General features: G+C 37.2%; 1 long non-coding RNA gene across 3 annotated transcripts in view; it reads left to right on the top strand.

Annotated features, from left to right (window-relative positions):
• Positions 1–21,258, top strand: part of LOC144374326 (uncharacterized) — a 60,552-nt gene that overhangs the window by 21,512 nt on the left and 17,782 nt on the right. For 2 of the 3 annotated variants that reach the window (XR_013433769.1, XR_013433768.1), the window contains exon 2: positions 1,554–1,720. This is a non-coding gene — a long non-coding RNA (uncharacterized LOC144374326). Of the gene's footprint in view, positions 1–1,553; positions 1,721–10,589; positions 10,891–21,258 lie in introns of those variants that run through there. The other variant, XR_013433770.1, reaches the window with a different exon arrangement.

The following is a 21,258-nucleotide window of genomic DNA, read 5'->3' as shown; positions in this document are numbered from 1 at the left end:
CACCCCCAGCTTTGGTACTGGGGCAATTCTGGCCTCTTAAAATGAGTTTGGAAATATTTCCCCCATGGAGAGATCTTTTCTCAATTTGTTTTTATTACTGCAAAATTTACAGCATGACAGTGCTTTAGCTTGCCTACTCCTTGTCTCTCTTTTTTTCTTTTTTTCTAGTCTGAGCTAGAAAGACTGCACTGCAAGTGAATAGTTATACGCTTAGCATTTAAATGAACACAAACAATTAGCTTTGCTAATGACAATTATGCTGAAAGTGCACTTCCATTATTTTCTCATCTGTTTAATGGCAATTTTCAAAATCTAAATATGTTTAAGGGGCATTTACATAGCACGTTTGATTAATTTTAATAGCAATTATCATAAGTAAAACAAATTTGTGAATCTGAGCTAGATGCCCTTCCAGGAGCTTTTCAGGAGCTCTTTACACACAAGATTACACAGATTTTATGCTAGTTGAGAGTCAGTCTTTTATCATTTTGATGTAGTGTCCATATATGTTAGTACTGGTCATTTCTGTGTCCTCTCCAAACTCCTCTATTTTTTTACTGATTTGACCTTTAACTTTGCAGCAATAGCCTGTGTTCATTAATCAGTCAATGAACTGATACCTTACACCATAGCTTTGCATGTTAGTAATTTCAGTGCATAATCTCTTTGATTAATCCAGTCAACTGGTGTGGCAAGCCTGTGACAATGTGCCAGGCACTGAAGTAGGTCCCAGAGATGACATGACCCCTTGCCTTTGCAGATCTTCAGCTCTGTTAACAGACATGAATAATGTACAAAAGGTAGCCTCATCTGGTCCCAGTGAAAACATAGGACTTGAGTGCACACTTAGAGCCACTTATTCCAGACCTGGGGAATAAGAAGAATTGACCTAGAAACTGCTATGCCACTGGTATGTGGAAGAAAATTAGGCAGAGGGGTCCTAAGGAGATGGCAGTGAGTAAGAATAGGAGTTTGGAATGACAAATGGGCAGAGTGCAAAAGACACAAGCTAGTGAGACATTTGGTGACTGAGAAAGCAAAAGAGGGTGGTGGCCTAATCCAAGTTCCTTTAGTGGGGTGAAAACTGGATGGAATCAAGAGTTATTCAGATATCAGAATACTATACAATTTTGCAATTGATTTAATTGGGAGGAATGAAGAAAGGCATTTGTCTGAACTGTTCAATCATAAAGACCAAGTGAAAAAGGCTTTAATTCACTGATTCTTACCCAGCCTCAAATTTGTTAAATAAGAAGATAAGCAAAATGTACATTTAGTACATAGTACTGGTAGTGCTGATAATCTCAAAAGCTTGGAAACACTGGGATAAAGGACAATGTTCCTGTTGTTCACTTAAGTGACTGAGTAGATCAAATACATTGACTCTGATAAGGACACCAGAAGAGAGGATGGGTGTGGAGAATGTGGAATGGAGAAAACAGTGAAACTGATTTTTGAAACATTGGGGGTCAGCACCTGTTTAGATTTGGAGAGGTGGTTTGCAAGCACCCAGACAGGGAGGATTGATGCTCATGGACACCATCTAATTACAGGTGCAGCCTCGAGAAGCAAGCGGGTGGTGGACTTTGTGTCTAAGAAGGATGATGTTAACAAAAGTCTGAGCAGGAGAGGAGAAGAGGCCTACAGCCATTCAGGTGCCTATGGAAAGAACTTCCTGCAAAGAAGTCTCAGCAAGAGCAGACAGATATTCCTGAAAAAAGTGAGTGACCAGTATGCTATCCATGGTGACAACTCTCCAGAAAATTGAATGAAACATTGAATAGACATTAAATCTTTGCATTTAGCAATAAGATGTTTATGGATAGTGAGCTACATGTGGTAACACATGCCTGTAACCCCAGCTACTTGACAGACTGAGGCAGTAGGCTCCATTGCAAATTCAAGGCCAACTTTGCAACTTTAGGAGACTGTGTCTCCAAATAAAATAAAAATGGATGGGGATGTCACTCAATGTAGAACACCCCTGGATTTGATCCCTATAGCATGGAAAAAAATTTCAGAAGTTTACTTGTGGCAATAATTCAGTTGAGTTTTGGGTAATACAGTCAATTTTAAATGGCTTAAAAGGCTTTATTTTTTTATAAAGTGTATCATAAAAGAGTTGTTTATATTAAATATATAAATATATTTATATTATAAAAGATAATATAACTCAAAAGCAAATCTCTATTGTGTATATTTCAATGGGATCCATGTCTCACCTGTATTTGTACTGAAGTTTTATGACTTGTGCCAGTAATATTAGGGATTCTTTGGTTATTCTTGTTTAACTAGTTGAATAAACAATATCTTAAGATAATAGAATTTTACCCTGCATGTAAGTTCAATTTCCATTGGATGTTTTGGTGTCCAAGGACTGGTTACTCTCTTCCCCACTAAGTTGCCTCCCAGCCATTAATCACTGCTGATCTTTGATAAATGGGGTTTGCAATCTTTCCTCTTGTAAGAATCCCTCTAAATTAAAATCACCCACAGAAAGCCAATAAGGCTAGTGAATCCCTAAATAAACTGCTTCACTCTCAGTCTCTCTGAAGAGTTAAAATTGTCGGACTAACTTCTGTAAGGCATTTCCTAACAATTTTAGTGTCTGGGCAAGCAAATTCAAATGATCCCAGGTTTGTCTGCAGTTCCAATATTATTATGTTGGAAATAAAACAGGAGTTGTTTCTATAGTGCACTACCTTTATATTCATAGATTAATGTTGCCCTAGAGTCAACCAAAATTGAAATAAAAATGAAACTATTGAAAAAACAACTTTTTATCTGATTTTTTAACAGCTTTAATGTTTTACCTGATTTGTGGAGTAATTATTAATTAAATGAGTACTATAAATATTTTTAAATGCCCAACAGTGTATATGTATAGTAAAATATTCTATTGTCTTTTGTTTGCTTGTTTGTTTGATTTTCAGTCTAGTCTTCAAATCCTTGGTCCTGTTCTCAAAGCAAGTTATTATTGCCACATTCTCTCCATAGCATACATAAAGTTAAGTATGTGTGCATCATGAGTCTTAACACAAACAGGAATAAATTTTCATGTGCTTCAATTTCAAGGAGATTAGACTTCATTTAATATCTTCACATTTTTAAAAGTGTTATAGCCTATGAGTTTATTGTTATTGAATAAATTCTAACATCATAGAAAGATACTAACATACTTGGTCTATGTTAATGACAGCATGGTCATGACAATTACTATTTAGCCATGACATATTATATGTCCAACCCACTGCATTTAATGCTTAATTTGATCTTTACATCTTCTCTACATGGTAAAGATCATTTGCATTTTTCTATGACAAAACCATGAGATAATTTCCTCAAACTTAATTACCAGTAGCAAACCCTCAAGTCTTTGACTCAAATACATGTTGGTTTCAGGTAATAGAAAATATCTCCTAAAAGAATCTGGGATTAAGGGACTCTATCCAGCAAGAACTACAAGGTATTATGAGCAGGACAGATCATAGACAAAAATCACTTCACATACAGTCAAAAAAATGGACAGACAGTAATTTTAAAATCAAAATAAAGGGGAGTAAATAATGTAAAACATATGATCAATGACCAGACTGAACATACCATCAGAATGGCAAGGGCCTCAATCTAGTGAGAGTGGGTACATTCCAATCTGAGTCCACAACTTTGGACCTAGCACTTACTTTCTTTAGGCCTCCTTTCTTCATCAGTTCTTTTATTCTTTTTTTTTTTTTTTTTTTTTTTTGGTATGGAAGGTTAAACCCTGCGGTACTTAAACACTGAGCCACATCCCCAGCCCTTATTTTTTTAATTTTTTTCTTTTTTTGCATTTCAAATATTTATTCGAATTTGTTATACATGATGGCAGAATGCAATTCATTTCACATTACACATATAGAGCACAATTTTTCCAGTCACTGATTATACACAAAGTATTTTCACACCATTCGTGTCTTATACATGTACTTAGGGTAATGATGTCTAACTCATTCCACCATCGTACCCCTTGTTCCCTCCTTTTACCTCCTTCCCCTTTGCCCTATCTAAAGTTCCTGCACTCTTCCTATGCCCCCCAGCCCCATTATGAGTCAGCATCCTCATATCAAAGAAAACATTTGGCCCCTTACTTCACTTAGCATTGTATTCTCCAACATCATCCATTTACCTGCAAATGCCATGATTTTATTCTCTTTTAATGCTGAGTAATGTTCCATTGTCTTCACATTTCTTTACCTCATTATTCTTAGTGTTTTATGTGTATTAAGAATTTTAATAAAAAAACAAGTACATGTATAATGGCATAAATTGACGAACATACTTTATTTACAGAGATATGAAAAATTGTGCTTCATATGTGTAATAAGGATTGTAATGCATTCCACTGTTGTCGTGTATTTAAAAAAATAATAAAATCAATAAAAAAAGACAAGCCAGGAATATTCAATAACTCATGTCATTCTTCTATTGGAGAATATTTAAACTATCTTCAGGATTTTGTAATTGTAAACCATAACCCAATAAACATACATGCAAAAAAAGTTTTCATAAACACAGGTGAGTGAATCTATATCTCTAGGAGACATTTTTGAGCAAAAGTTATTTTTAATACTTGAGAAAGCCAACAAAAGTTTTTCTATATTTATATATATTTTATGTAACCATTGCAGATTCTACTGAAACAAAATCACAGTGGTGAATGTGAAACTATAAATGTAGGGATGCTTGGAACAATTCTGATTTTTATGTTTTAATCCTTTTAACTCTGTCAGTGAGCATAGCCACTGGTCTACACAAATTCTGACACAGGCCAAGCCCTATGCTAAGCATCTGTGAAGTCGAAGGCTGACATGGTACATCAGTTAATCTAAACCTCACAGTATCCTAGGATGTAAGCAGTATTATTATCTCCATTGAATAGATAAGAAGACTGAGTCTTTAGAGAATCAAATTCCAAAGTTTGGCAGCTTTGTGACTTAGAAACTCTTTACTTTTATATTAAAATTAATGATGGCCTAGGATGCTAGTAAATACAAGATTTGAAGTTATACAGGAATCACATCAGCTGTTTTATATAACCCATTGAAAGCTAAAAATCATGTTTTTTTTAACCAGCTAATCTAGAACAAGAGATGGGGATTCACCTTGGGATATCATTAATTAATGACTTAATTAATTAGTACCCAATTAATTAATATCATTAATTGGACAACCTTGAGACCTGGTCATTATGACCTTATCACTGCATGGTTGCCTAGAGCCACGAGGCTACGTTTTCATTCTCCCTGTTTGATGCTATTGTACAGAACTTATTTCACTGGGTCTCATAACTTTGCATAAGTGATATCCTCCTTTAAATTTATTATTTATTCTTTCTTTTCTTCATCCATTCATCCCTCTTATTCACTTATCATTCAATTATCCATCCAATATTTATTAAACAGGAGAGATTCAGGACCATAAGAAAATTATAAACTGAATATTTGTAAGAGAAATGAGCTTTCTGGTTAGTTTTCCACTAAGCGATTGGGGAATATGTAATTACAGAATGTTATAAATGGTAGGGTAGATATCAAAGTGTGGTTTGTGCCTGGATCTGTGCATAGACATGCCATGGGTGCTTGCTGAAGGCACGCTGTAGTTGAGCAATGGGAGTTTTATTTTCCTCAGCTTCAGTTAATTGAAAAGCATGTCTGTTAACAGCAAATGTCCAGTACATGGTGGACCTTATTTATAGCACTGAAAAGTTTCCCATGCTGTACTCCTGCTTCTGTGCCCAGGACATTTCGGACGTTATTTCTCGCTTTCACCCTTGCTCTCCCCATGGGCTTTGTCCTGCCCCCACCCCCAGCCCAGGGGCCTTCCTGTCTAGGGACTTGAATTTTGCTTTTTGCTCATTCTAAAAAGCCCATGTCCCTTGATTCCATGTGGTTCTTTATTCACTCTTTCAGGTCTCTGTTCTTTTGCATTGTTCTGTTTGGGGCCAGGGATTGAACCCAGTGCCTTCTATATGCTAAGCAGCTCTATCACTAAAGGACGTCCCAGTACCCACATTATTTTTTGAGACAGGTTATCACCATGTTGCCCAGGCTGACCTTGAACTTCTAGACTCAAATCATTGTCCTGCCTCAGCCTCCCGAATAGCAGGGACTACAGGTGTGCATGGCCTCCCCAGACCAGGTCTCTATTCTTCTTCGTGTTATCCAAGGAGCTTTTCACACCACGTCATGTAAAGGAGGAGGTGGGTGCCCTGCATGTCTCACCAGCTGGCATCATTTCTCACTCTATCTTCCCACTTGGTTTTTTATTTGTTTTCTCATGTAAGTCTCACTGTTAATAATCAAGTTCCTAAAGTGAGGCACCTTTGTTGTTCTTAGACTTTGTGAGGACACTATCTAGAGCTGTGCGTCCAGTGGGTACTTCAATCAATATTTGATGGTTGAGTGAGTTGCTTAGTTATTTTGACCACAGACAATGAATGAGTCCTATTCTAGACCCTGACATTCCTAGTAATTGAAGAAGAAAAACTGAAGGAAAAGTTTGGAACATGGCGTGCTTAGCTTAAAGACCACCCAAGGTTTTCATCTCCTGGTTGTTCACTCAAACATGGAACTTCTGTATCTCCAGGAAGGGGCTTCATAGAATTAGACCTTAACACATGAGGACTAGTCTCCTGAATTACCCTGTTAAGTCCAGTGTAACCTGGAGTCATTAAAGGCATTGAATCCTTAAAAGCAGAAAAATTTCTCAGGCTGGAGTCGGAGATACGAGAGGAGAGTAGAAGGGATAAGGCAAAGAGATCCAGAGTAAGAGAATGGCACCCATTTTGGAGGGGGTTGAAGATGGAGAAAGGGGGGTCTCGAGTGGGGGGATGGCACAGCTGAGAACTGCCTCTGCCCCCAGCCAGCAAGGACAAGGTAGCTCAGGTCACCAGGCATGGATCCTGCCAACAGCCTGAGTGGGTGCAGACCTGAACCCTCCCCCACGACCTCCAGAACTCTTCACTTGGGGCTGAAGCATCATCAGCAGAGATCCAGCCAAACTCACTGGACTTCTGAACAACAGAACTTGAAGATAATAAACAGGGATTGTTCTAAAGTGTGGATTTTTGTAGGAAGTTGTTTTAGCAGCACAGAAAATTATTATGTGTATTGAAATTATACTCTTTGTTCTCAGATAAACACCATGGTAGTAAGCAATCTGTACATAAAGTAAAGGGAGAAAAATCATAATGATCTAGGCAGAATATGTTTCCAGCTTCTTAATATTTTGCTTTTTATTCAGCAACTGGAGACTGATAATAGAAATCATTGAGGTGAACTGCGTTTTACTAATATAATTATGATTCTGTACTGCTGATCTGAGGAGGAGTATGTATTTTACTTGTCAGTGCCTAAAAAGGGGGTTTCTTTTACTTGACAATGAACTTGGGACATTCCTTGTGCCGTCTACAGGTAGTGCAAGGGAACAACCCACCATGTCAAACTTCTCCCAGAGCTTCAATGGCAAATCCCAGCATTTTATTTAAAATAAATAAATGGAAATACGCTCACATGCTACTCTGAAAAATCACTTCCATTTTAGTAGTTAAAGGCCAGTACAATTAATCAATTATCTGCAGGATTTTTAGCAAATCACTTACCCGCTGTTCTTTGAAGATTCTCCTTCTGCCTGCAGGGATTGATCTAAGAGGGCAGAACAAGTGCAAAAAGCCTTTCATGAAAGTTTGCCCATTAAGCCTGTGTTTGGATAATAGTTACAATCAGTCTTCTGTTAAATTTCTATTTCCTTTTGTTGCACTATTTTTTAAATATACCTTCCTAGAAATTCCTTATTCTTTTGAAAATTATTGGGGTAAATCTTCCTCTTGAGGGCCATTTTTGAACTCCTCCAGTTTTCCCTCTCATCACTCCTCCTTCCCTTTCTTCTCCATTTCTCTATCACTTGTGTCCAAACTACGTCTTTCCCAGGAATCTTCCCCTAGAATGGTCCTCCCTGAAATGCACAATGGCCTGTCTCAATCAGAGGAGCTGGGCTATATCCAGAAGTTCACCATGTACTAATATTTGCCCTGGAAAACACTTCCACAACCCCAAGCCAGAACCAAGAATGAAAACAGAAAAGTGGTTCAGAGAAGGCTATTCAAGGCAGAATTACTGTTGATAAAAAATGAGTGGAGATATACATATGTTCATTAATGGAAAACTTGTTAGATAATTTACAGTGTATCCACAAAATGGAATGTTTTGGGGAAAAAAAGAGAAAGATCTCTTTTAGACTATCTAAGATAACCAAATAGTTAATGACGAAAAATTCTCTTTAGGAATGTTTTGGTTAATCAATGAAAAAGAATGATGGAATTAGAATACCATTATTTTACAAAACCTGAGAAATTAATGGATTTAGGCAAGAATCAGTAAGAAGCAGCCAGATGTGTTCTTCTAAATGTGACTTAATCTTGCACACACACACACACACACACACACACACACACACATGAGAGAAAAAAACACACCATGTATACACACAATTGAATTTGAATCTAATCAAGCCTGGAGATTTAAATGTCAATTTTCAGAAAATCCTTGGAACTTTCAGACCTGTGAAACCCCACCAGAAGGACACAATCAGCTAAATTCAAACAATTTAAAATCAAACAAGATACTTCTAAATATCCATTGATCAAATAGGACTCATAGGAGAAAAAAATTACATAGAACTGAGTAGAAATAAAAATACAATATGTCAAAATATGTGGGCTGCAACTAATGCATCTCTGAGAGGGAAACTTGTGGAACTAAAGTGCCATCATTGGAAGAGAAAAATAAAGCTCCAATTAACGTTCTAAATATCTAGTTTAAAAAAAAAACTTGAAAAAGAAGATAAAAATAAACCAGAAGCTAGAAAAAGGAAAGAGATAATAAAGAGCAGGTATTAAAATTTTTAAAAAAGAAGATAACAAATATAATTAATCAAATTCTGATTCTTTAATACAAACTACCCTGGGGAAAAATAAATCATTGCTAAATCTCTAGTATAACTAACAAAAATAAAAAGTAAAGATAGCAATCTCCTGTATCCAGGATGTAAAGGGTAGCTGCAGACCTCACAGCCATTGGGAAGGCAGGTATGCTGCCGCAACAGGCGGACTTCACAGCTTAGATGAAATGGAGCCTTTCCTTACATGACAGAGACCATGACAACTCATCCAACAGGAAATAGATCACTTAAATTGTCCTATAATTATTAAGGACATTTAATTCATAATTTTAAAACTCAAGTAAAAGAAATTTTCAAGCCATTGTAGTATCAGTGGGGAATTCAACCTAACATTTTAAATAGATTTAACACAAATTATACACAATCTCCTTCAGAAAATGGAAAAGGCAGAGATATTTCTGATTCCTTTTGAAAGAATGATCAAGGCTTGCCATCAGAGAAAATGCCTGTTTATTGAGGAATATCTCTGCATGTTATAGAGCCAGGGGTGGTTTGACAGTTGGCATGGGGTGCTTTTTGATTGGTGGGTAAGGATCAGGTGAGCCAGCAGGGCTAGTCAGTTTGATGGGTAAGGATCAGGTGAGCCAGCAGGGCTAGTCTGATTGGTGGGTAAGAATCATGTGGCAGGATTATGTGAGCCAGCAGGGCTCACCATTGGACAGTTCTTCTTGGGGGAAGTTAGTCTTTGGAGCTGAGATGACTTCCAACACCTTTTATGAGTCTACTCTTCTCACTGGGGCCTCACATGGCCATTCCTTTGTGTGCATGAGAGAAGGAGAGAGGAAGATAAGGAGAGAGAGGAAGAGAGGGGGAGAGGGAAAGAGTGAGGGGAGAGAGGAGGAGAGAGAGAGAAAGCATATCAGGTAGGAGAATGAGCTCACTAGAGCAGATTCTCTTTGTCTCTTCTCACAAGGGCAATAATGCAGTCTATTCTCAGGCCTCACCTTCCAAATATAACCACATTAATCTTTAACATATGACTTTTGGGTCAAATAAACATTTAATTCAAAACAGCACTACATAAAGAATATTTTTTAAAAAATATCCTCAAAATTTAGCACTGAAACTTCAATTAGAAACCAAGCAAAAGATATGAGCAGAATAGTTGTTGCTTATACAAACAGGCATGTGAAAAGATGTTCAATGTAATTAGCCTTTAAAGAAATAAAAATTAAATCCACAATGAGATATCATTACAAACTATGATTAAAATGTTAAAATAAACATGAAATTTACAAACAAGAACTCCCTACGTGCCCTGCTGCTACTCAGTGTCCCTCTCTTGGAAGTTTGCACATGAGGTACAGAGCCTGGCTCTCTAGGGGGCGCTCTGGAGCTGGGCTCTGTGTGGCTTTGCATTGGGAGGCTCATTTGTCTATGGTCAAATGAAACATCTGTCTGCAGATTGAAGCAAAGGCAAGAGCTAATCATTTCCCTTGGGCTGGGGAAGGGGAGGGTGGGGCAGTGCTGTTACCTTGGCCCCTGCCACCATTCTGCTTCATGGATCCAGTATCTGGTTCACCCAGTAGCACTTGGAGTACTTGTGATGAATCTCCCTTCCCTTGGCGTGACTGCTTTTGTTTCTCTCACAGGGTCTTCCTGACTCAGAGGGCCCATTTAACAACCTCTTGGATCTTCATCTTCTTCCTTTCTTGCTTCTACTGCTTTATTCTGGATCCTTCTCTTCAAGATACTGAATATCAGAGCACTGGAGATCAACACCTTGGAGCTGGCAAACTTGCTTCAAGTACAGCTTGACGGTTTTGTGAGATGGTGAAATGACTAAAGTTACCTATTTTCCAATGAAAATACACTCCAATTCCACCGGGTAATGTCACTCCTAAACCCAGGAATGGAACAAATGTAAAGTTTTAAAATAAATTTGAGACACTATACCCAGTGCCTACATCCATTGCTTGTCTGTGAGGATGTGGACATATTTTGATCACATTGAACAGTTGAAAATTTTAAATATTATAAAATGGCAATTAAAATTAAATCACTAAAAATCCTGTGTTGATCAACTAAACTTATAGTAAAACCAAAGCCTATATTCTTGTTTATTACATACTCTACTATACTAAACCAATACATTGGCACTGTTCTTTGTTTTATTTATCTAACTAGACCTGGTAGCTTAGATGGGAGAAAAAAATAGCCGTTAAACCAATTTATTGGTGTTTCATGTCTTTGATATCTAGGTTTGATCTCAATTTCTTACTTTTCCTCTCATGATTTGTACTGAGGCAATAATTTCTAAATATATTTTCTGAAGAACTTTAAAGCTTTCATAAAAGTAGAATAATTTTTTAAAGTATTTTCCATTCAGGTAATACCATAATTATGATGAGATTTGGAATATTCTCTTCTCATGGAAATGAAAATTTTGATGGATAGAAATAGTTTACATAAAGAATTAAATGCAACAGCTTTTTAAAGGTCTATTTGGCAATTTATTTATTTACTTAGCATTTCATTTGTTAGACTGGAAGTAGTCAAATAAACTCTCTCAAAATAACAGTTGAATTTCTTCACTTAATATGATGTTAAATGCACATGGAAGCAAGTTGAATGCAAAGCTGTCTGCACCCAAACACTTTAATAGTTGAGAAATGAGCCTCCACAATATCTCCAGTAAATTAATACATCTGTAGACTTTGGGACATGATGGTGTGGCTTAGTTTAATTTCACTTCAAAAGTCCATTAGAAGTAAAATAGCTGATCTTTCTGAGTGTTTTTATGAATATGACATAAACAAATAAGGAAAGTCTAAGCTAAAAGTCTAAATTTTAAATGGTGTGTGGAGATTTTTAGACAGAAGCAGGATAAGTCTTAGTTTACTTTGGTTTGCTCTGTAGATCTGTTATGTCATCTGAATGTAAGAGATTTCTCAGTAATAACAAGCAATAAATTCAATAACCACCAGGTACTTTTCTCACACACTGAGGCTGTAACCTTATAAAACAAAGGAAATTTAATTATTAGCCTTTGAAAATGAAAACCAACACTCAAATGTTATGTACAATTTTAATTTGTGTTTATTCTAAAGAAAATCACATTAGTAGAAACCACTTCCTGGGCAGGAAAGAGAAAGCTTAAATAATTTCAGCACAGCTAAAGCACCCAAAGATATGGATTCTAGCGGAAAATAACAAAAACATAAATCTGGAATTTCAACAGGCTAGCTTTCAGAGCCCTCCTGGGAGAAGATGAAGGCAAATGCGTCACTTCCTGATTAGTTAGAGCTGAACGTCCAATTTATATATTACATGGCTCAGGCCTGGGGCGTGAAGCTCTAAATTGCTTTGGATGAAACCCCAGTTGTCAGTCTTTTTATACAGCAAAATCAGTTTGCTATAGAAATCAAAGACATGTACTATGTACCAGACCCTGTTCTAGGCTGAGTGGATATTGCAACAAAGAAAGAAAGGGTGGGTATCTGTAGCTGGTAGGGCAAGATGAACATTAAATAAGACAAAGGAGTGGCATAGATAACATGTCAGAACAAGAGGGCAATTGCCAAAGAGAAAAAGAATCAGGAAATGTGGACTGGCAATTTTGTAGTGAAGAAAGGTACAAATTTAAATAGAATGGCCAGGGCAGAGTTCAATGAGATGTTTTTTGACTAAAGACCTGGAGAATGACAGGGAGGAAACGAAGAAGGGAACTCCGTGGACCTGAGGCAAAGCATGCTAGAGTGGCCCAGAAGAAAGAGGGGGCCAGTGATGCGGCTCAGCACCTAGTGAACCTGGTGAGGAAAGTAAGAGGTGAGGTTATGAGGAGTAGGGTGGGCTTCCTGATATGGGAAGGTGCTGGAAGATAAGTGAAGGGCTGACTTGATGGGATTGAAATGGCCACCGTCTGTTGTGCTGGAAGTAGACTGGGGTGTCTAGTTGGACAGTTGTAGAAGCTTCGAGAACAGCCCTGCCATTTTCAGGCAAATTACCCGCCACCAACACACACACGCTTTAGTTTCTTCATCTTCGAATTGAAGATGATCATACCTCTCCCTCAGGGTTGTGAAAGCAAAATAAATTGTTATCTATGAAATACACAGACTAGTGCCTGGTACCTACTGCACTGTCACCTTTTGCCAACATTGCTGTCATTACTGTAACAATGTAGCAACAGATGAAGGCTGTTTTCCCTAGACTGGTTGGTAAAGGGAGCTCTGAGTTTATCTTCTGAAGGTAAAGCCAACAGGATTGGCTGCTCAGCTGGAGGGGAGGCGAGCACAGGAGAAAGATGGTGATGTCAACATCTGAGCAGTGGGGAGTACACAGGTCGAGGGCCCTCTAGATGAGTAGCTCTGGGGGCAAAAGACTGTATCAGGATCTCAGTGTCAGCCCAATTCTTGAGATGCCTTTTATTTCATCCAAACAGGGACCCTACTTGAGTGAGCACCTGTATATAGAAATTTGTCCATATAGAAGGCCTCAGCTCAGTTGATTGAAAGTACATATAAGATTATGATTCCCTTATTTTCCTACTTAGCATTAGTTTTATATAGATTTTCTGCTATGTTCCAATGACCAGCATTTTTACATCAAAATAATCTGTTTGATATGAAAAAATCACATTTAGCACACAATTGCAAAACAATCGAGAATTATCACTTCCAAATCCAAGACACAATGAAGAGGGCTGATGTCACTTGCAGCTGCTATCAGAATCCTAGTTACTTTCAGGATTTTGTATGCTATTAATATAATAACATCATTTGCATTTACTGTTAGCATGCAATTATGAGCACATATTGACAGTTTACCAGCTTGATACTTGAACTCACTTTGCAATACTGGAAATATTTCTTCTTTTCTAAAGTCATTAGAATGGGAGTTAATGGTAGCTTTTACACATATCCTTTTGTGGGAGACAATTCTAGAATTGTTGATGTGCTTTTAGTGGTAAATAAGGAAAGCCACTTGTCTCTATCTATAGCTAGAAGTAGAGAAAAATGTATAAACAGTGCAGATGTATAGAGAGTCTCTTGTGTCTCATGTGCTGTGCTATGCATTTTAAATGCATCCCCATTTTCACATACAGGTAAAGAAACCCAGGTACAAAAGGGTTTAGAATTTTGCCTCTGGTGACATTCTACAGAATGGAGCTGGGGTTTGAGACCCAGACACCTAACTCAAGCCCACACTCTTTACCCTACAGTAGACTGTTCCGAGCTCCAGTTCGCCTGCTTTTCCTATCCCAGACCCTTAGGGTTTTATCCTTGGTGTGTGCTCTAACTTAACCTAGGTTTCTACTTTCTTTCTCTACCTGACTATCCTACTTCCCAATTGTCATTTCCAGAAGGGATAAAGAGTGTACAGAGAAGCTGAGAAAACAAACTAGTAAAGTTTTTCTAGTTGAGATATACTTAGATGGTTCAACTTGGAGCCATTGCTGTCTAAAGGCAGAGTGCAGGGGATGGGGTGGGGCACAGGATAAATGTAATAGACAGAATGAGGTCTGTGGATTAGTTCTGGATTTTAATTTCCTGGTCACTCTATTCAGTAAGGAGTATTCTTTCTAGTGGCCAGAAGAAAAGAATTGCACAAAGCTCCCTAATTCCTTCTTATAAATACTTTGTTTCATGGATGTCACTACCTATTACCTCTCACAAAAACCAAATACCTAAAGACCAGAATTGGAGATGAGAACTGAAAATGTGAAAAGTGCTGACACAGGCTAAATCTATTTGGAAAAAAAAAGATTAAGAAACTCCTTTCCCTTTGGATTAAGTGCAGGTTATGTATTTTTATCTGGGAATAAGTCCTATTACTGACATTCAGAGGCCGAGCTTCAGCAGCTTTTAAATATCTTCAGGAGTGAGGAAGACTATTTCTCAGCATTGCTTGGCATTATGTATTAAATGATTTGCCTTAGCTCCTTTCAGAGAAAGAGAAACAAAAGATTTGCAATTCCTTTGGCTGCCCTTCTTGATAAAACTCACTCCGCCAGACAGAAGTGCACATTGTGTTCATCCACAGCAAAGAGCAATTTTTTTTTGTCTTGAATGTCATCATGACCACTGGGATCTGAATTAAATTAATGTTAAAAACAAATTCTGACATTCAGAGTTAATGGTTTCTTAGAAATATATCTGCAAGGGGCCACTGCTATTAGATCATATGCATTATTGTGTGTGTAGTTATAGATGATAAACTGGTACTATTTTTGATTACAGAATCATAGAATCATTATGGTTATTTTTTTAAGATGAGATTCTCCGATGCTATTACATAAAATTTCACAAATGTAGTTGTGTACCATGATGAGAATATTACTTCAGAGAAAAACATTTTTTTTTTGGTTGCTGGTATCTAAACCCCCTTCCCATTTTGGGGAACTTCTTCATTAGGAGGGGTTTGATGGGAGGAAAGACCCAGCAACCCTCAACCTCACTTCATACCTGAGAAGCACCAAAGGATCATGTATATTTTCTCCCCCTCACAGATGTGCAGCTGTGGGCATGTAAATTATGCTCAAGCAAATGGAGTTTCTTTTTGACATATTGAATTTGAGCAATAATGCAAATATGACAGAATATATATACTACTTTAGGATCATAAAGCTTAGGGGTTATGTCTAAGGTGAGTCCAGTGGCACAGCCTCTGTGGGACCAGTAGCCATAGCTGATGAGGATGAGCATGCTTGACCTTGGCCAGAGACACAGATGCTTCCTGTTTTCTGCTCTTTATCAAGGCCTATTCTCAAGGCCCCTCTCACTTCAGTGACCCAGTCAAAGGCCAATCAATATATACTGTATACATAGGTAATCAAGAAGTGGTTTCTCCAACCCATAACTCAGAAACTTGCCTGGTAAAAAAAAGCATTTGTAGATATTTACTTTAAAATTCATTTTTGATTCTCAAAATGGTTCATACTAAAAATGCAGAGAAGAAAAAAAATATAACTGAAGAAGCCCATTACAGTCTGGACTCTCTATAAACCACTTCTTCTTAAGGTGCTAAGCTTTATGGTCTCTTTTCCTCATTCTATTTTTTATTGGCGTCATGCAGGTAAATTTCTTTTTCTAATTATTTATCTGTAAGAAGGTGAGCTCTTTTACTGAAGTATAATTAACAAACAAGAGACCATTTCTATTGCTCTTGAGTTTACCCACTGACAACTCTAACAGGGTTGCTTTTAAATGTTTTTTTTTTCTGAAAGACATATTTGAGAATAAGACTTGTGTAATCATATCCAAGCAACAAATTGTCCAAGTACCACCTACTGCTTTTATGAAGAAAAGGGACACGGGGCTTACTGCAAAACAGGTCCTGCAAGCCTACTGCTCAACAACAAAACAGACCTTCAAAACCTGGAGAAATCCTTTATGTGTGTAGATGTTTTTTCAACCCAGTGTCCAGTAGATATTGACTTTATATGTTAACTGGGGGCTGATTTTTTTTTCCATTTCTACTACAAACCAGCAGAATGTTAACAAAAGTAATCTCCCATTACATGTGTTTATAACCCAAATGTTTAATCTCCTGATGTGAAGTATCTTACCAGGCAAAACCAGCTCCAGAGTCTGCTCATGCCCTTTTATAGGATCAATTCAAAGCAGGTAGTCTGTTGGCTGATTGAAACCTGAGTTCAAATCCATGAGTTTTTTTTTTTTTTTTTTTTTTTTGTGTATGTGTGTGTGTGTGTGTGTGTGTGGTCTCATTAGCCACCATGGTAGCTGGGGCTCATTCTCATAGTGGAAGCAAGGTTCCAAAAGGAAGCAGAAGTACAGGACCTTGAATACTGGGCTTAGAGCTAGAATTTGGTCATTTTGCCACATTCTTTTGGTAAATCAAGTCAAAAGGTAAATCAAGTCAAGAGGTCCTGCCAAGTTCAAAAGCAAGGTAAATAGCTCTCTTTTGGGGAGAGCTACACAGTTCACCACTAAGAACTGGAGGCCTCTTATGCAACATTCTACCATAAATTATTATAAGACAAGTGCTGCTTTACAAGCTTTATTCTTATTTTAATGTACAATATACAGAGCCACTATATTATTAGTGTATCTATTTGATGATAAATAACATGGAAGAAAAGGGAATAGTGTCCCAACATGGAAAAAATACAGTATCTTATCAGAGGTCAGCAAGGGGGCTTCTCTTCCCCTTCCTCCTCCTCCTCCTTCTTCTATACTTTGTACTTTTAAATCAGAGGAAGACAACAGAGGAGAAAATAATGCAACTTTTATGATGACAAGTTTCTTAAATATTAAATGTTTATTAGAAATTATGCAATGTATCTCTATGTTAAATATATCTAGTTGATGAAAATTAATAAAAAATCCTGTCCAGTAGCTGTGGTAAAAGCTATGGTTGGAATGGTCTATGTGCATTTATTTCTGAGTTATAAGCATTTTGGTATAAGTTTGGAGTAGGCTGGCATTGACACCGTCTGTCTACTGGAAACAGGAGGCTCTATTTCTCTGAAATAGATCTCAGCCTTGGCTACCATACAATTCAGTCCATACCACATCAACTAAGCCAAGCTGAATGACTAGGGGGGCTGACTCCAAACAGTTCTTGATAGAATTTTTAATATTTTTCTTAGATTTAGGCACATACTACCTTTCTAGTAATTCTACCCATTAGTCATTTCTGTGATTAACCTACCTAGTAGAACCTTCCCTAACATTTCCTATTTACTTACATTGGTTTATCTTTATTGTTGTGCTTCCAGTCACTTCATTTTGGAATTTTTGGTTTGGCTTGCTTTGTATATCACTATTTTTCCCACCAGCATATTCACATTGAACCCTGAAGTTAAGGACTTGGTTTTGTCCACTGTTATTATCTGCCAGACATAGGACACTGTTGAGCACATGGGCAATTAGTAAACTTTGCTGGATATATGTGTGTCCCCCTTACTAGACAATAAACTCTATCACTACTTAGCATGGGAAGTCCAGAAATCTGAGAATACTGCTTTTTTTTTGTACCAGGGGTTGAACCCAGGGGTGCTTAATCACTGAGCCACATCCCCAGCCCTTTTTATGTTTTATTTTAAGGAAGGGTCTCACTAAGTTGCTTAGGGCCTCCCTCGCTAAGTTGCTAAATCATTTGAACTTGTAATCATCCTTTCCTCAGCCTCCCAAGCATCAGGAATTACAGGCATGCATCACCTGCCTGCCTTTTATATGTTTATCAAAATTCCTGAAAGAATGTTTAAAAATGGAAGCTGTGTAAAAAATAAGGTGGAAGGCACAGAGATATTACTGAGATATGGGCAAAATTAACATTGTTTGGATCATTATTCAAAGTTACGAATCCCCTACTGGTGCTTTAATCCAGGTTATATTTCTCCATGACTTTAAAGATATGAAAACGACATCTAAGTCAACCAATGTGTGATTGAAGGTAATAAGATATACAAAGAAGGAATAGGTCAATTTAAAAGAGTCATAAAGAACAATCATATTTTTAAAATAGGACAGTCACAAGGGAAAATTACAGATATCCATCCCAGGGAGAGAGTTAGAATTATCCTTCTGTCTGAAGAGAGCTGTCTCACTGAGAAAGTCTACCACCAGTGGACAGAACCAGTCCTCCCATCTAATGCTACAAAACCAGACCTTTTTCTATATTTGGATTTGGGCACAGCATGTCAATAGAGAAAGGATGTATTGCTTATCTGATGCCAGTATCTTATTTCACTTTTGTTTCTCATTTGAATTCAGAAGTTTTCTGCCATTCTAGAAAAGCCTGTTAATCTCTAAGCCTTGTTGCTATGATTCAGGATCAACAAGTCGCGTCAGCTGCAGGACAATGACAGGAGCATGTGTCTGAGTTTGGAAAGTGGAAAGACTCAGGATTGGGTTGAATCCATCTTTTTGAGAGCCAGGGGCCTTCCAAGGCCTGGAGGCACCAGCCCTGTTGCTGGTGTGCAATGCTTTGAGTATCTCTTGCATTCAAATCAGAAATCATTCATGTGTGTTCCCAAAGTAGACCACTGAGACATTTTCATCAAGCAGTGTGACTATATTATTGTCCCCCAAATCAAATACATGAAAAAAAAGTAATTGAAAGAGTATACTCCTTGCTCTCAGGATCACCTCCCAATTTATTTTCCCAAATTATCTAAAACCATTATAGGAGGGGACATTAATATTTACTTATGATTTTTTTCTGCATTTGTATTTACTCCAGATTGTTTTTTTTTAATTCAGAAGCATAATTCTCTAACTAGTGAACATAGCATAAGACTTATCTTTAGGTAGCATTCTTCATGCTGTTGTGAGATCTGGCTTCCAGATCCTTGGTGCAGATTTTTATTGCCAAAACTATTTTGTTTCTTCCTTTCTTTTTCTTTTTTCCTCTTGTATTAAGTGACACAAAAGAGTTGTGATATGCTCTGGGGAAATGAACATGTTACTTGCTGGATGCAATGCACGAGCTTCAACTATAATGGATTCTGTAAGAAAGACCAGTTCACAGCTAGAATTCTTTTATCCCACAGTGGTGACAGGGTAAGAGGAGCCAGGGATTTTCATCAGTGAAGAATAAGAAATATGGGAACTTTTCAAAGGATATCATGATGTACAAGTTCTAAAAATATTCCATTTGCATTTAAAACATGCTCTTATAGTTGACAAAGAATTTTTTTTTTAGATTTTAGATAATTATACTGACACATTGGTGCTTTTTAAAGTCACTGGCTATCTATTAGTTAGAAGAAAATAGAGTAGATTTAGGTATAAATAAAAAGTTTGTATGTATTTTGTGTACTGAGAAATATTAGTTTTTTTCCCCTTAGGCATCAAGTTGAATAATAGGAACACATTAGACGATTTTTGAAACTTGTTTATTTCAAAATGTGTGTTTCTAATGCCAAAGTCAAGTTTTCCTCTCTTTAGGGTTCTGTAGTTTTCATTGTATAAGTCTTTCACCTCTTTTGTTAGGTTGATTCCCAAGTATTTTATTATTTTTGAGGATATTGTGAACGGAGTGGTTGTCCTCATTTCCATTTCAGAGGATTTGTCGCTGATATACAGGAATGCCTTTGATTTATGCAATTCACAATAGCAAGACTGTGGAAGCAACCTAGATGCCCTTCAATAGACGAATGGATAAAATAAATGTGGCATTTATACACAATGGAGTATTACTCTGCATTAAAAAATGACAAAATCATAGAATTTGGAAGGAAATGGATGGCTTTAGAGCAGATTATGCTAAGTGAAGCCAGCCAAGCCCTAAAAAACAAATGCCAAATATCTTCTTTGATATAAGGAGAGTAACTAAGAACAGACTAGGGAAGAAGAGCACGAGAAGATCAACATTAAACAAGGATGAGAGGTGGGAGGGAAAGGGAGAGAGAAGGAAAATTGCATAGAAATGGAAGAAGACCCTCAGGGTTATACAAAATTACATACAAGAGGAAGAGAGGGGAAAGGGAAAAATAATACAAGGGGGAGGAATGAATTACAGTAGAGGGGGTAGAGAGAGAAGAGGGGAGGGGAAGGGAGGGGAAGGGAGGGAGGATAGCAGAGGATAGGAAAGGCAGCAGAATACAACAGACATGAGTATGTCAATATGTAAATCAATGGAAGTGTAACTGATGTGATTCTGCAAGCTGTATACGGGGTAAAAATGGGAGTTCATAACCCACTTGAATCAAAGTGTGAAATATGATATATCAAGAACTATGTAATGTTTTGAACAACCAACAATTAAAATAAATAAATAAATAAATAAATAAATCTATTTGTTCTTTTTTAGTTATACATAACAGTAGAGAGTATCCCCAGCCTATTCAGGCCTCCACAGTTTCTCTTAGAATTTATACTGCATTCTGAATAATGTGTTTTACGGGGCCCCTTTTGAGAGTGGGATCCTATAAAGAACTTCATTCAGAAAGAAACGATAAATACTCCACTGTAAATCTCTTCATCACAGAATCTAGAATAAAAGAACACAGTATTTTAACCAGTACAACATAGTACTACTATGCAGATTAATCTGAGGGAAAATTCAAGGAAGTTAGTGACAGTTTTTTTTTTTTCTCGTCATTTCTCATTCTTTAAGTTTCTGATGAAAGATTCTCTAACTTATTATTACTTGATTGTTTTGTTTTTGTTTTTGTTTCTGTTTGCAGCACTACAGATTGAACCCAAGATGCTGTAAAGTGAGCTATATCCCCAACTCCCATTTTATTTTCAGTTTTGAGATAGGGAGGGTCTTACTCAGTTTCCCAGTCTGGTCTTGCACTTAGGATTCTCCTGCACAGCCTTCTGAACAGCTGGGAAGTGGGATTATAGG

Source organism: Ictidomys tridecemlineatus, unplaced genomic scaffold (assembly GCF_052094955.1).
Source record: "Ictidomys tridecemlineatus isolate mIctTri1 unplaced genomic scaffold, mIctTri1.hap1 Scaffold_64, whole genome shotgun sequence".
NCBI classification, from domain to species: domain Eukaryota; kingdom Metazoa; phylum Chordata; class Mammalia; order Rodentia; family Sciuridae; genus Ictidomys; species Ictidomys tridecemlineatus.
Note: the sequence above shows the minus strand (reverse complement) of the source record. Positions and strands in the feature narration are given on the sequence as shown.